Source organism: Chiloscyllium plagiosum, chromosome 5 (assembly GCF_004010195.1).
Source record: "Chiloscyllium plagiosum isolate BGI_BamShark_2017 chromosome 5, ASM401019v2, whole genome shotgun sequence".
NCBI classification, from domain to species: Eukaryota; Metazoa; Chordata; class Chondrichthyes; order Orectolobiformes; family Hemiscylliidae; genus Chiloscyllium; species Chiloscyllium plagiosum.
The window spans coordinates 2127312-2140267 of record NC_057714.1 but is presented as its reverse complement, the minus strand read 5'-3'; the positions used below and the strand labels follow the sequence as shown (position 1 = coordinate 2140267).

At 44.3% G+C, this 12956-nt stretch overlaps 1 protein-coding gene across 6 annotated transcripts in view; it reads right to left on the bottom strand.

Moving 5' to 3' along the window:
• Positions 1–6767, bottom strand: part of lrrc3b (leucine rich repeat containing 3B) — a 65440-nt gene extending 58673 nt beyond the window's left edge. For 2 of the 6 annotated variants that reach the window (XM_043689474.1, XM_043689468.1), the window contains exons 1-2: positions 6092–6468; positions 3179–3322 (exon numbers count right to left, since the gene is read on the bottom strand). The gene's annotated coding sequence lies outside the window, so the exon portion shown is untranslated. The other 4 variants (XM_043689469.1, XM_043689472.1, XM_043689471.1 and 1 more) reach the window with 4 other exon arrangements.
• Positions 6768–12956: the final 6189 nt, after the last annotated feature.

Genomic DNA, 12956 nt, shown 5'->3' with positions numbered 1-12956 from the left:
ATGAGGCAATTTCTTGAGCCTTTTTCTCAAACAGTTGCAGTGATTTTATGCAACTACAGGATGGCTTGCTAAGTTCAAGGGCTGTTAAGTGCCAAATGTGTGGTCTTAGATTGAAATCACAAAGACCAGACTGGATAAGGATGGTTGGCCGCCTTCCCCGAAGCATATAGCTTTAAAGCAGTCATTTTACTGATGCCAGTTATGTTATTTTTAGAAGAACCCACCCAGCAAAATATAGTAGACTGAGCTGTATCTCAATTGCATCAGGACTGGTGCTGACTATGCAAAGCTCTTATACAGACATTAAGTACAGCCAAACAAATTCTCTTGAATGTAGCTGTAGATAGGCATCCCAAAAGATGAAGCATCTCCTACAATGATGCAGAACATAGGGCCTGTTCCTGCACTGTACAGTTCTTCGGCCCATCGTGTTGTGCTGAACATGACGTAAATTAAACTAATCCCTTCTGCCTGCCTTTGGTCCATATCCCTCCATTTCTTGCATTTTCATGTGCTTACCTAAAACGTCCCATAAACATCCCTATCGTATCTGCCTTCACCACTTACTCTGGTTGCGTATTCCAGACTCCTACCACTGTGTACATAAACATGCCCCTCAGATCTCCTTTGAACTTTCCCCCTCTCACCTTAAATGCACACCCCTCGTATTAGACATTTCAATTCTGACCGTCAACCATATCTATGCATCAACCATATCAAGTCTCCCCTCAGCCTCCAACACTCCAGCGAAAACAACCTGAGTTTTTCTAACCTCTCCTTATAGCTCATACCCTCCAATCCAGGCAGCATCCTGATAAACCTCACCCGCACCTTCTCCAAAACCTCCACATTCTTCCTGTAATGTGGTGATCAGAATTGAACGCAATAACCTCTCCTAACTAAGTTAAAAATCACAACACCAGGTTATAGTCCAACAGGTTTAATTGGAAGCACACTAGCTTTCAGAGTGATGCTCCTTCATCAGGTGAAGGGCTCGATGGGCTGAATGCAGCGTCGCTCCGAAAGCTAGTGTGCTTCCAATTAAACCTGTTGGACTATAACCTGGTGTTGTGAGATTTTTAACTTTGTACATCCCAGTCCAACACCGGCATCTCCAAATCATGTCTCCTAACTAAGGTATGTAAAGTTGAGTCAGAGCCTGTGTGGAAGTGTGATGGGGGAAGATTAGGTGGCACAGATGAAGGTGATTCCAAATTCTTTTTGAAGAAATGTAATTCTAATCTGGAACTGAGATGGTGAGATTTAAACTCTTGTTCCCTAGATCATTTATTCTCTTCTTTAAACTATTAATTCAGTAACAAAATGCAATGCTACCATATTCGATAATTCTTATGGTCACACACGTATATCAAAAAAGGTGCCAGCTAGTATGAAGAAAGGGAAAGATAAGAATTATTGAATGATCCATTTTCTACTCTTTATTACAATTTTTCATGCAATGTTACATTCACAACAGTAACTCCTGGACTTTGGATTTCCCACAGCCTTACTCATGTTGCCCTGAAGAATACTTTATTAAACAAGTAGGCTGTGCCTTCACTTCCAATGCTCAAAGCTCTGAAATACCTCAACTTCTCTATAGTTCTTTGACAGCTATAGACTATAAATTGCCTTTCACTGTGGGTGGACTGCTCACAGATGGAAGCTGACTCGGGCAGGAAGGTTGTACTTCACTGTGGGTGAACTGAATGGTTCGACAGTGAGATTTCCTCCCGTCTGAGAGAAATTCACACTTTCAGAAACTACCTGTAAATCCAATTGCCCAACAGATCGATCATTGCAAGCAGCACCAGGCCTCCATGTTAGGCACTGCTGGGAATGCAAGAAGAAGCCTGAAGAGGATCATGGCTGCCCTAGAAGGATAGGTCTCTGGGTTTTAGGTTGGAGAGGGATACTAGAGCCCATGGAGAGGGGATCGCGGGGCTAGTTTTCTGTTAGTTAGGCAGCATGGAAGTGGGCTGACACATTTGAGAATGCCCTCCAATCTTTTCTACCCGGTTTTTCTCATATAGGCCACTAAAATAAGCACACCCACTCCCGTCTGATCAATCAGTTTGTCAACATACTTAAGTGACAGTAAATTGTTTATTTAATTATGGCAGGTGGGCCAGTGAATTTGGTGCCTGCCTATCCAGCAAATTATGTTGTTTGTGGAAACCTGGTGGGCTAGCCACCTTATGTATTTTACCTGTCCCTATCAACAACCAGCCCCACCCCAAAACCATGCCCAGTGGGAACACACAAAACTCCAGCCGTATAGCTTTGAACAAGGCCATGCTAATTTGAATTGGCCATGCAAAATTGCCTATTGCGTTAGGTGTATTAGTCAGAGGTAAAATATAGGTAGGGGAGTGGGTCTGGGCGGGTTATTCTTCAGAGGGTCGATATGGACTTGCTGGGCCGAAGGGCCTGTTTCCATACTGTAGGAAATCTAATCTAAAGTGGTCATGTGGTCTACCTCGAGTATCAAGGGGATCAAGGGTGATGGGTAGAAAGCAGGACAATGGGGTTGAGAAACGTATCAGCGATGATTGAATGGCGGAGCAGACTCGATGGGCTGAATGGACTAATTTCTGTTCCTGTGTCTTGTGGTCTTATCAGATTCCAGCATCTGCATTCCAGCATCTGCAGACCTCACTTTCTCCTCAATGCTTATAAAGCACCTTGAGAATGTTTTATTATATTAAAGGTGTTTGATTAATGCAAATTATTGTTATCAATAATGACTAGTAGGTAGAATTTTATGGGGAATTTAGGAATTAGGTATGATTGTCACAGAAATGTATATGGCACGTAAAGCTTTAAAATGTTAAAGATAATTGAATTAAATAAAAAGCAATTTTCTTCAGTATTAGAGGCAGCAGCTACAGCACTAAATATCACTGACTCGGAAGGATCCAGCAGAGGTTAAGCCACATGAGCTGATGTGACCCAATGTTGTGATAGCTGCAATTCACCCAGTGTCCTTTAGTTAAGAAAAGGAAATCAATCCTCCTCTGGTTAGCTATTCAGGAACTCTGACTGCAAAAAGGATTTTGGCAATGGGAGGATTACGTGAAACTGTAAAGCTCCCCATTGGAGAATAATTGACTGTCATTGTCTCAGCACATACATGAAAGTAATCATGTGGGTAATATGTTTGAGGATTGCTACTCACAGTTGAGCATCCAAGCTTAAGTCACGATCTTCCAGAAAAGGGAGCTTGCCAATGCTCAGATTTTATGCCATGATGTAGGTGAGTCAGAAAAGCTGGGAAAGTCTCTGAATTTTCTGATTCTGATAGACAATTGACTTCAGTAACCTGAGAGAAAAAGAGAAAAATCAGTCAGGATTCCTGCCTGCTGCCCATTATCCCACCTGCAAATACATGTGCATTCACAGGGCTGGACATAATTACAACCGAGACTAAATTAATAACCTACAGCTTTCCTCCAGGTGCTCCGGTTTCCCTCCCAGTCCAAAGATGTGCAGGTTAGGTGAATTGACCACGCTAAATTGCCCATAGTGTTAGGCGCATTAGTCAGAGGGAAATGGGTCTGGGTGGGTTACTCTTTGGAGTGTCGGTATGGACTTGGTTGGCTGAAGGGCCTGTTTCCACACTGTAGAGAATCTAATCTAAAAAAATACCTTCCAAAGAGGAAGAAGGGTGTGTAAATTGGCAGAGAGGAACAGAAAATAATAAGGGAGGTGGTTGTGAGGAAGTTGTACTGCTTTATTTTCACTAATTGGGCAGCTGTGTAGAAGTCAGTGAAATATTGTGCATTTTATAATACTCTAGCTGAAATGTGGAGAAAGATTATTTTCTCCCCCAGCATTGGACACAAGCTTGTCCGAGGCAAACGTACTATAACTGGAATTCTTCAACTACTGTGCACCTCACATCTCATGTCCACGTTGTTATAATATTTGCATACACAATAGAGGCTTCACAAATGAAACAAACTTAATATAACTGTTTTGAGTACATATATGTTCACTTCTGCCCATGTATGGCCCACTACTGTTAGGGTAGTAGGTCAGCACATATGTCTACATGCCACTCTGATCGATTTCACTGGATTCTCCATGTCCAGTTGAAGATTACGGTGTTCATTTTAACTCCCAACTGATTATTTTAGATTAGATTAGATTAGATTACTTTACAGTGTGGAAACAGGCCCTTCGGCCCCTACATTTACCCCTTACCTAACACTACGGACAATTTAGCATGGCCAACTCACCTGACCTGCACATTTTTGGACTGTGGGAGGAAACCGGAGCACCCGGAGGAAACCCACGCAGACATGGGGAGAATGTGCAAACTCCACACAGTCAGTCACCTGAGGCGGGAATTGAACCCGGGTCTCTGGCACTGTGAGGCAGCAGTGCTAACCACTGTGCCACCCTGTGTGCCACCCACTGATATGTGCTGCTAAACTCATCCAGAGGATCTGAATGAGATGAACCATAAACGGGGTGTTTAACCTAATCTGTTCAGAGATTTGTCAGTTCCCATCAGAATCATTGTGTGTATAGCCAAGGTCTTTTCTCAAGGATGGGTGAGTCCCAAACTAGAGGGCACAAGTTTAAGATTGGGGGGGAAGAGAGAGAGGAGGGACCAGGACCTGAGGGGCAACGTTTTCACACAGAGGGTGGAATGAGCTGTCAGATGAAGTGGTGGAGGCTGGTACAAATACAACATTTAAAAAGCATCTGGATGGATACGTGAATGGGAAGGGTTTAGAGGGAAACTGGCCAAGTACTGGCAAAGAGACTAGGTCAATTTAGGATATCTGGTCAGCGTGGATGAACTGAACTGAAGGCTCTGCTTCTGTGCAGCATATTAGCTAGAGGCGAGAGATTTAAGAAAGACATGATGCAATTTTTTTTTACACAGAGGGTGGTTAGCATGTGGAATGAACTTCCTGAGGAAGTGGTGGACACAACTACAGTTTTTAAAAGCCATTTGGATAGACACATGATTGGGAAAGGCTTAGAGGGATTTGGAGGCAGGTGCTGCTAGTTTAGTTTGGGGTTATGTTCGGCATGGACTGGTTGGACCGAAGGGTCTGTTCCCATGCTGTCTGACTGACTCTAATCGCGGTGAGATACTTAGCCCGATCGGAGTTAGTGAGAGATCTCCCGCACCATCTCTCTTTGCCCTCGATTTAGCACGGCATTCTGGAGATAAAACAGGGGCACAGGGGAGATAGTTATACATTCAATTTACAAATCTGTGGATTGAAGTCCGAAAGGTTTGCGGCCGGGGGGGTTATTCAACCTGATCAACTCGCTGCAGAAATGGGACTGCTCGACCTTCAAGGATTTAAAATTCGCAAAAGCTCAACGCAATAGCCCTTGAACAGTGAGGGCAAGGAAGGGGAGAGAGAGAGAGAGAGCAAAAAGAAACAGGAAACTTTCACTGCGGTATTCAACAATTCCACCAATGCAACTTTTAACCGACAAATATCCAAATAGCTGCTCCACCGGACTCACTCCGAACGGTGCTGTGTTTGTTCCGTCAAGAGACAACAACAACAAAAAACCCCACACATACCCCCACAACAGGGTTTGAGCTTCGGCAGCAATCAACCAGATTTGATACAAGTGTAGACAATGAAGAAAGACAGTCTTAATAAAAAGCTTTCCACGAGGGTAAATCATTTCGGGGAGGAGATAAAACTGCCATCCAAGCACCGTGCGATACGCATACAGTGAATGCACTATTTAAAAAAATATATACCGTTGCATGTTTAAATCATTGATGCGCCTAATACATATATGATTTTGAGCTGCATGTGTCACTTCCCTGACAAATGCACAGTTTTATCCTGCGGGTGCGAGAGCTGATCCTTCAACCGCGCAGATTGGGGGGGGGGCTCGGTCCCTATTGCAGACACAGAGCGCTTCACAGTACACACATCGGTAAAGCAAAACAATTCACCCCCTCACCCAGAGCCAGGAAGGAAAAGGTCAGGCAGCAGCAGCAAGGGCGCCGGAGGGGACGCTTCAGCTCGCGCCGCGCCGCGCCGCCCGCGAGGCAGCAAGGTGCACGAGTTTGCAGAGCAACAGGCAGCAGCGCACTCCTTACCGGCTGCAACACGCTGTTCCTCCCCACCACCAGGGCCACGGGGAGGGGGCTCGCGCAGCCCGTCTCCTGGCAACGGCTCGGCCGCGCGCCGATGAAGCCCCAGTTCTTCTCCTCCACGCGCGCAGCTCGTGATGACCACCCGCCGGGGGCAGAGGCCGCGTGTCTCCCGGAGCGCGGAGAGTTCGCCGCTGCCGCTGGCATGCATCCCCCGCGGAGCTCCCGCCTCAACTGGCTTCAGGCTTCCTCCATCCTTTCACCGGGGAGGGGCTTCACCCTCAACAACATGCAGCGACCAGCCTCAAAAAGACCATTTTACATTTTTTTTTACAAAAGATACCTCTGGCCAGCACCCAAACTAATTACCAAATGCATCAAACTAAAAGCATTGCTTAATAGCAAAACTTACCTGTGTGTGTTATCGAATTATTTGATTGCATTATGTGTCCATCGCAAGGTAAAAGAACACAAAGTCTTCTCTTATCATCCACAATCTCTCGTCCCCAGCACCTTTCCATGCAACCATAGGAGCTGGTACACTTTTTACCTCCTGCTAATTCCCGTTCAAGAGCTTCCAGTGTGAAGCAGTAATTTACTGATGCATGTTTAAATCCAATCAACACTCTCTGGTCACAAGAGTGAAGTCTCCTCGAAGGAGTGCAAAGGCAGACTAGGGGGACTGCCGAACACATCGGCTCAGTCCCCAAACGTGACCCTGACTTTCTCAACACTTGCTATTTTTAACGTACCATCTTGTTATCATGCTCACATTTCTGTACTAGGTCCTCAGCAGCGTTTGGCGGGAGCTCCATGCAAACTGAAGGAACAGTTCCTTGTTTTCCATTTAGTTAAAAATCACAGCACACCAGATTATAGTCCAACAGGTTTATTTGGAAGCACTAGCTTTCGAGGCTCTGCCTCCTCTCAGGTCCTCAGATTCACTGTCGGTTCTCAAACAGATGAGCATCTCTGCCTGTATTCCTGATGAAGGGCTTTATCCCGAAACATCGATTTTACTGCTCCTCGGATGCTGCCTGAACTGCTGTGCTTTTCCAGCACCACTCTAATCTAGACTCTGGTGTCCAGCATCTGCAGTCATTGTTTTTACCACCTCGATGAGCAGTTCAAACTAGCTTTATGAACCAAAGTATATCACAGCCCTGTTCTTTGGGAACTGCATCAACTGATCATTTGACCTCCTCACCTTCAAGTCAGGCTCCCCGAATATGCTGATATGGCTCAACTGGGTTGCGATAATGAGCCAAAAACTGACAAGAGCACATACCCAAACTGATACTTAAGCTGAACATGCTGTCTCTCCATTACAGTTAAAAACCAAGACATCAGGTGTCTAGTGCTCTTGGTGGTTTTACATGATGCAGGTCTGGCCCATACTCTACTCCAGTGCCATGGTAATTATTTAAACTATCTTCTACTTTTTATGGAGATAAAGAGTGATCTGTGTCTGCTGGATGCAATATACAAATCCCTAGACAAAGTGATAAAGCATACTGAACACAACACTCATGTTAATCATCACCTTTGTGTACAGCTTCATGTATGACTGGACATCAGAGTGGGTCTGGGAAAATTAACAAACAGTGAAATTCACAACTAATCTTGGAGGAACCTATTGGGGGAGGTCACAGCACAGAAACAGATAAGTGAATATTTTTAAGTGCGGCCTTACAGTAAATCTGCTGTAGTGAGTAGAGTGGGTTCATTCTTGATTATATGTTTTATTGAGATATGTCTCTTGATTAAATTTAAAATAGAAACCGTGAGTATTAATTTAACCTGGAGTAGTGTTTTGTAGAGGAATATAACAGTGTTATTTTCTGGGTCTGCAGATTGAAAGATGCAAAAATGGCTTTTAGTAGAGTGATATGCTCTTCTTGTTGGATGTGGGAGTTTAGGGACAGCTTACGTGTTACTGAGGATTATATCTGCAATAAATGCCATTGGTTGAAAATTCTATCAGATCAACTGGATCATTGGAGAGACAGTTAGAGGCAATGAGAAATTTACAAGAGCAAGGGGGTATGATGGATGGCAGTTATAGAATTAGAATCCCTACTGTGTGGAAACAGGCCCTTCAGCCCAACAAGTCCATACTGACCCCCCAAAGAGTATCCTACCCAGATCTATTCTCCTACATTTACCCCTGACTAATGCACCTAACCTATGGGCAATTTAGCATGGCCAATTCACCTAACCTGCACATCTGTGGACTGTGGGAGGAATCCAGAGCACCCAGTGGAAACCCACACAGACACGGGGAGAACGTGCAAACTCCACATAGACAGTTGCCTGAGGCGGGAATTGAACCCGGGTCTCTGGCACTGTGAGGCAGCAGTGCTAACCACAGTGCCATCGTGCCGCCCACTTATAGGAAATGTTGCAGATACTGTCACATAGATGGGTTAACTCCAGGAAAGGTAAGGTAAGAGAGGTAGGCAGGTAGTGCAGGAGTCTTCTGTGGCTATCTCCATTTCAAACAAGTATGATGTTTTGGAAAACGTAGGGGGTGAAGGATTCTCAGGTCAATGTAGCACGAACAGCCAAGTTTCTGATATTGAGACTGGCTCTAATGCAATGAGGGGTATGTCAGGTTCCAAGATATCAATTGTGTTAGGGGATTCTCTAGTCCGAGGCACAGACAGACATTTCTGTGGCCAGCAGCAAAAAATCAAAATGATGTGTTGCCTCCCTGGTGCCAGGATCAAGGATGTCTTAGAGAGGGTGCACAATGTTCTCAAGGGGGAGAGGAACCAGCTGGAGGTCATTGTACACATTGGAACCAATGACACAGGAAGGGAAACGTATGAGATTCTGAAGGGAGATAAAAGAGAGTTAGGCAGGAACTTAAAAAAGGAGATTCTCGAGAGTAGTAATATCTGGATTACTCCTAGTGCTGCGAGCTAGTGAGGGTAGGAATAGGAGGACAGAGCAGATTAACATATGGCTGAGAAGCTGTGTATGGGAGAAGGATTCACATTTTTGGATCATTGGAATCTCTTCTAGGATAGAAATGATCTGTACAAGAAGGATGTATTGCACCTGAATTGGAAGGGGACTAATATACTGGCAGGGAGATTTGCTAGAGTTGCTCAGGAGGATTTAAACTGGTAAGGTGGGGGCAGGGGGTGTTAGCGCAGGGGTATAGTGAGGAAAGAGATCAATCTGAGACTGGTACAGTTGAGAAAAGAAGCGAGTCAAACAGTCAGGGCAGGCAGGGACAAAGCAGAGAACAAGGTAGGACTGATAAATTAAACTGCATTTATTTCAATGCAAGAGGTTTCACAGGGAAGGCAGGTGAACTCAGGGCATGGTTAGGAACATGGGACTGGGATATCATAGCAATTACAGAAATGTGGCTCAGGGATGGACAGGACTGGCAGCTTAATGTTCCAGGACACAAATGCTACAGGAAAGACAGAAAGGGAGGCAAGAGAGGAGGTAGAGTAACGTTTTTGATAAGGGATAGCATTACAGCTGTGCTGAGGGAGGATATTCCCAGAAATACATCCAGGGGTTGAACTGAGAAGTGAAAAAGGGATGATCACCTTATTGGGATTGTATTATAGTCAACGGGAAATTAAGAAACAAATTTGTAAGGATATCTCAGTTATCTATAAGAATAATAGAGTGATTATGGTAGGGGATTTTAACTTTCCAAACATAGTCTGGGGCTGCCATAGTGTTAAGGGTTTAGATGGAGATGAATTTGTTAAGCATGTACAAGAAAAATTTCTGATTCAGGATGTGGATGTTTCTCTAATCGAGAAGGTGCAAAACTTGACCTCTCTTGGGAAATAAGGCAGGACAGGTGACTAAGGTGTCAGCGGGGGAGCACTTTGGGGCCAGCGACCATAATTCTATTCATTTTAAAATAGTGATGAAAAAGGATAGACCAGATCTAAAAGTTGAAGTCCTAAATTGGAGAAAGGTCAATTTTGATGGTATTAGGCAAGAGCTTTCAAAAGCTGATTGGGGGCAGATGTTCACAGGTAAAGATACGGCTGGAAAATGGGAAGCCTTCAGAAATGAGATAATGAGAGTCCAGAGAAGATATATTCCTGTTAGGGTGAAAGGAAAGGCTGGTAGGTATAGGGAATGCTGGATGACTAAAGAAACTGAGGGTTTGGTTAAGAAAAAGAAGGAAGCATATGTCAGGTTTAGACAAGAAATATTAAATGTATTCTTAGAAGAGTATAAAGGCAATAGGAGTATACTTAAGAGAGAAATCAGGAGGGCAAAAAGGAGCATGCGATAGCTTTAGCAAATAGAATTAAGGAAAATCCAAAGAGTTTTCACAAATACGTTAAGGACAAAAGGGTAACTAGGGAGAGAATAGGGCCCCTCAAAGATCAGCAAGGCGGCCTTTGTGTGGAGCCACAGGAGATGGGGGACATATTAAACGAGTATTTTGCATCAGTGTTTACTGTGGAAAAGGACATGGAAGACACAGACTGTAGGGAAATAGATGGTTATTCTTGAAAAATGTCTATATTACAGAGGAGGAAGTGCTGGATGTTTTGAAACACATAAAAGTGGATAAATCCCCAGGACCTGATCAGGTATACCTTAGAACTCTGTGGGAAGCTAGGGAAGTGATTGCTGGGCCCCTTGCTGAGATATTTGTATCATCGATAGTCACAGGTGAGGTGACGGAAAACTGATATGTGGCTAACGTGGTGCCACTGTTTAAGAAGCGTGCTAAGCACAAGCCAGGGAACTATAGACCAGTGAGCCTGACATCGGTGGTGGGCAAGTTGTTGGCAGGAATCCTGAGGGACAGGATGTACATGTATTTAGAAAGGCAAGGACTGGGGTTGTTTTTCAGACTGGAGGCCTGTGACCATTGGAGTGCCACAAGGATCGGTGCTGGGTCCACGGGGGCTTTTCATCATTTATATAAATGATTTTGATGTGAGCATATGAGGTATAGTTAGTAAGTATGCTGATGACACCAAAGTTGAAGGTGTAGCGGACAGCGAAGAAGGTTACCTCAGGTTACAATGGGATCTTGATCCAATGGGCCAATGGGCTGTGAAGTGGCAAATGGAGTTTAATTTAGATAAATGTGAGATGCTGCATTCTAGGAAAGCAAATCTTAGTAGGACTTAGGTCCTAGGGAATGTTGCTGAACAAAGAAACCATGGAGTGCAGGTTCATAGCTCCTTGCATGTCGTAGGTAGATAGGATAGTGAAGAAGGTGTTTGGTATGCTTTCCTTTATTGGTCAGAGTATTGAGTACAGGAGTTGGGAGGTCATGCTGCAACTGTACAGGACATTGGTTAGCCCACTTTTGGAATGTTGCATGCAATTCTGGTCTCCCTCCTATCAGAAGGATGTTGTGAAACTTGAAAGGGTTCAGAAAAGATTTACAAGGATGTTGCCAGAGTTGGAGGGTTTGAGCTATAGGGAGAGGCTGAACAGGCTGGGACTGTTTTCCCTGTAGTGTCAGGGTTGGAGGATCTGAGCTACAGGGAGAGGCTGTACAGGCTGGGGCTGTTTTCTCTGGAGTGTCAGAGGCTGAGGGGTGACCTTATAGAGGTTTATAAAATCATGAAGGGCATGGATAGGATAAATAGACAAAGTCTTTTCCCTGGGGTCGGGGAGTCCAGAACTAGAGGGCATAGGTTTAGGGGAAAGATATAAAAGAGACCTAAGGGGCAACCTTTCATGCAGGGTGTAGTACGTGTATGGGATGAGCTGCCAGAGGAAGTGGTGGAGGCTGGTACGATTGCAACATTTAAAAGGTATCTGGATGGGCATATGAATAGGAAGGGTTTGGATGGATATGGGCTGGGTGCTGGCAAGTGGAACTAGGTTGGGTTTGGATATCTGGTCAGCATGGACAAGTTGGACCAAAGGGCTCTAATTGTGGGTAAATCTTCAGTATATAAATATCAGGTATCACTTTGTGCTCAATTTTTGCCTGTTCCTAATTTTGCATAAAATAGCTATGTACATCATGATGGAATGATTCATTATTCAGGTAGACAAAGCCATATTACCAGTCTCCCCTGAAAATGATTATACAAAATATCTGCTTTGACCTCAAAGTAGTGGTTGGTATGTAACATCAACAGGGCCCTGCGGAAAACAGAATGCTGGATCCTGTTGGATTGTTCTATGAACCAACTATTAAATTAATTCGGCAGGATGCCTCATCACCGGAACTTTTATAAAAGAACCAGAAGATAGCTTAGCTGGAGTGAGAAGGGACTTCACATCAGGCCCTTTCTGCATGCCGGGAATCTCACCCCGCCCCCCACACGTTACCCTCAAGGTGGTTGCAGTATCCTGACTATCACCTTTGCAAGCCAGGTCAGAAAGAGATGCAGTGATTTTTGTCAAGGTTCATCCAAAGCAGACTTCATAACGTAAGATTCTAAATTCCACAGGCTGTTTCCAGAAGCACACACTCAGACAGGTTGATCAACTCAGTGAAAGGTGCTCTTTGACCTACCCGAAACTCTTGGATTTCCAGTGCAAAGCATGGTCAATAGCTCAGTGTTACAGACTGACACTTTTCAAGATGCAGAGACACACTAAAGCTTGGAGCAGCCACCTTAAAGGCTTGGTGGGAAAGACCACAAATTGGACCTGCCTGTCCTAATGCAACACAAAGGGTTGGCAACTGGGTAAAGCTCGATGCACCAAAGAATATTTCACATATAATGCAAATTACAGTGCAAATACAATCTGTATTGGCAACTGTGGTAAAAAAAGCTTATGTACTGTGTTGAAAGAAATTGATGTGTGTGTCACTTTACATCATGATAAATTTGGACTGTTATAGAGTTTCTTTTACAAAGTTTATAAATAAAGTATATTTGGGGAGAATAGTTTTTGGGAT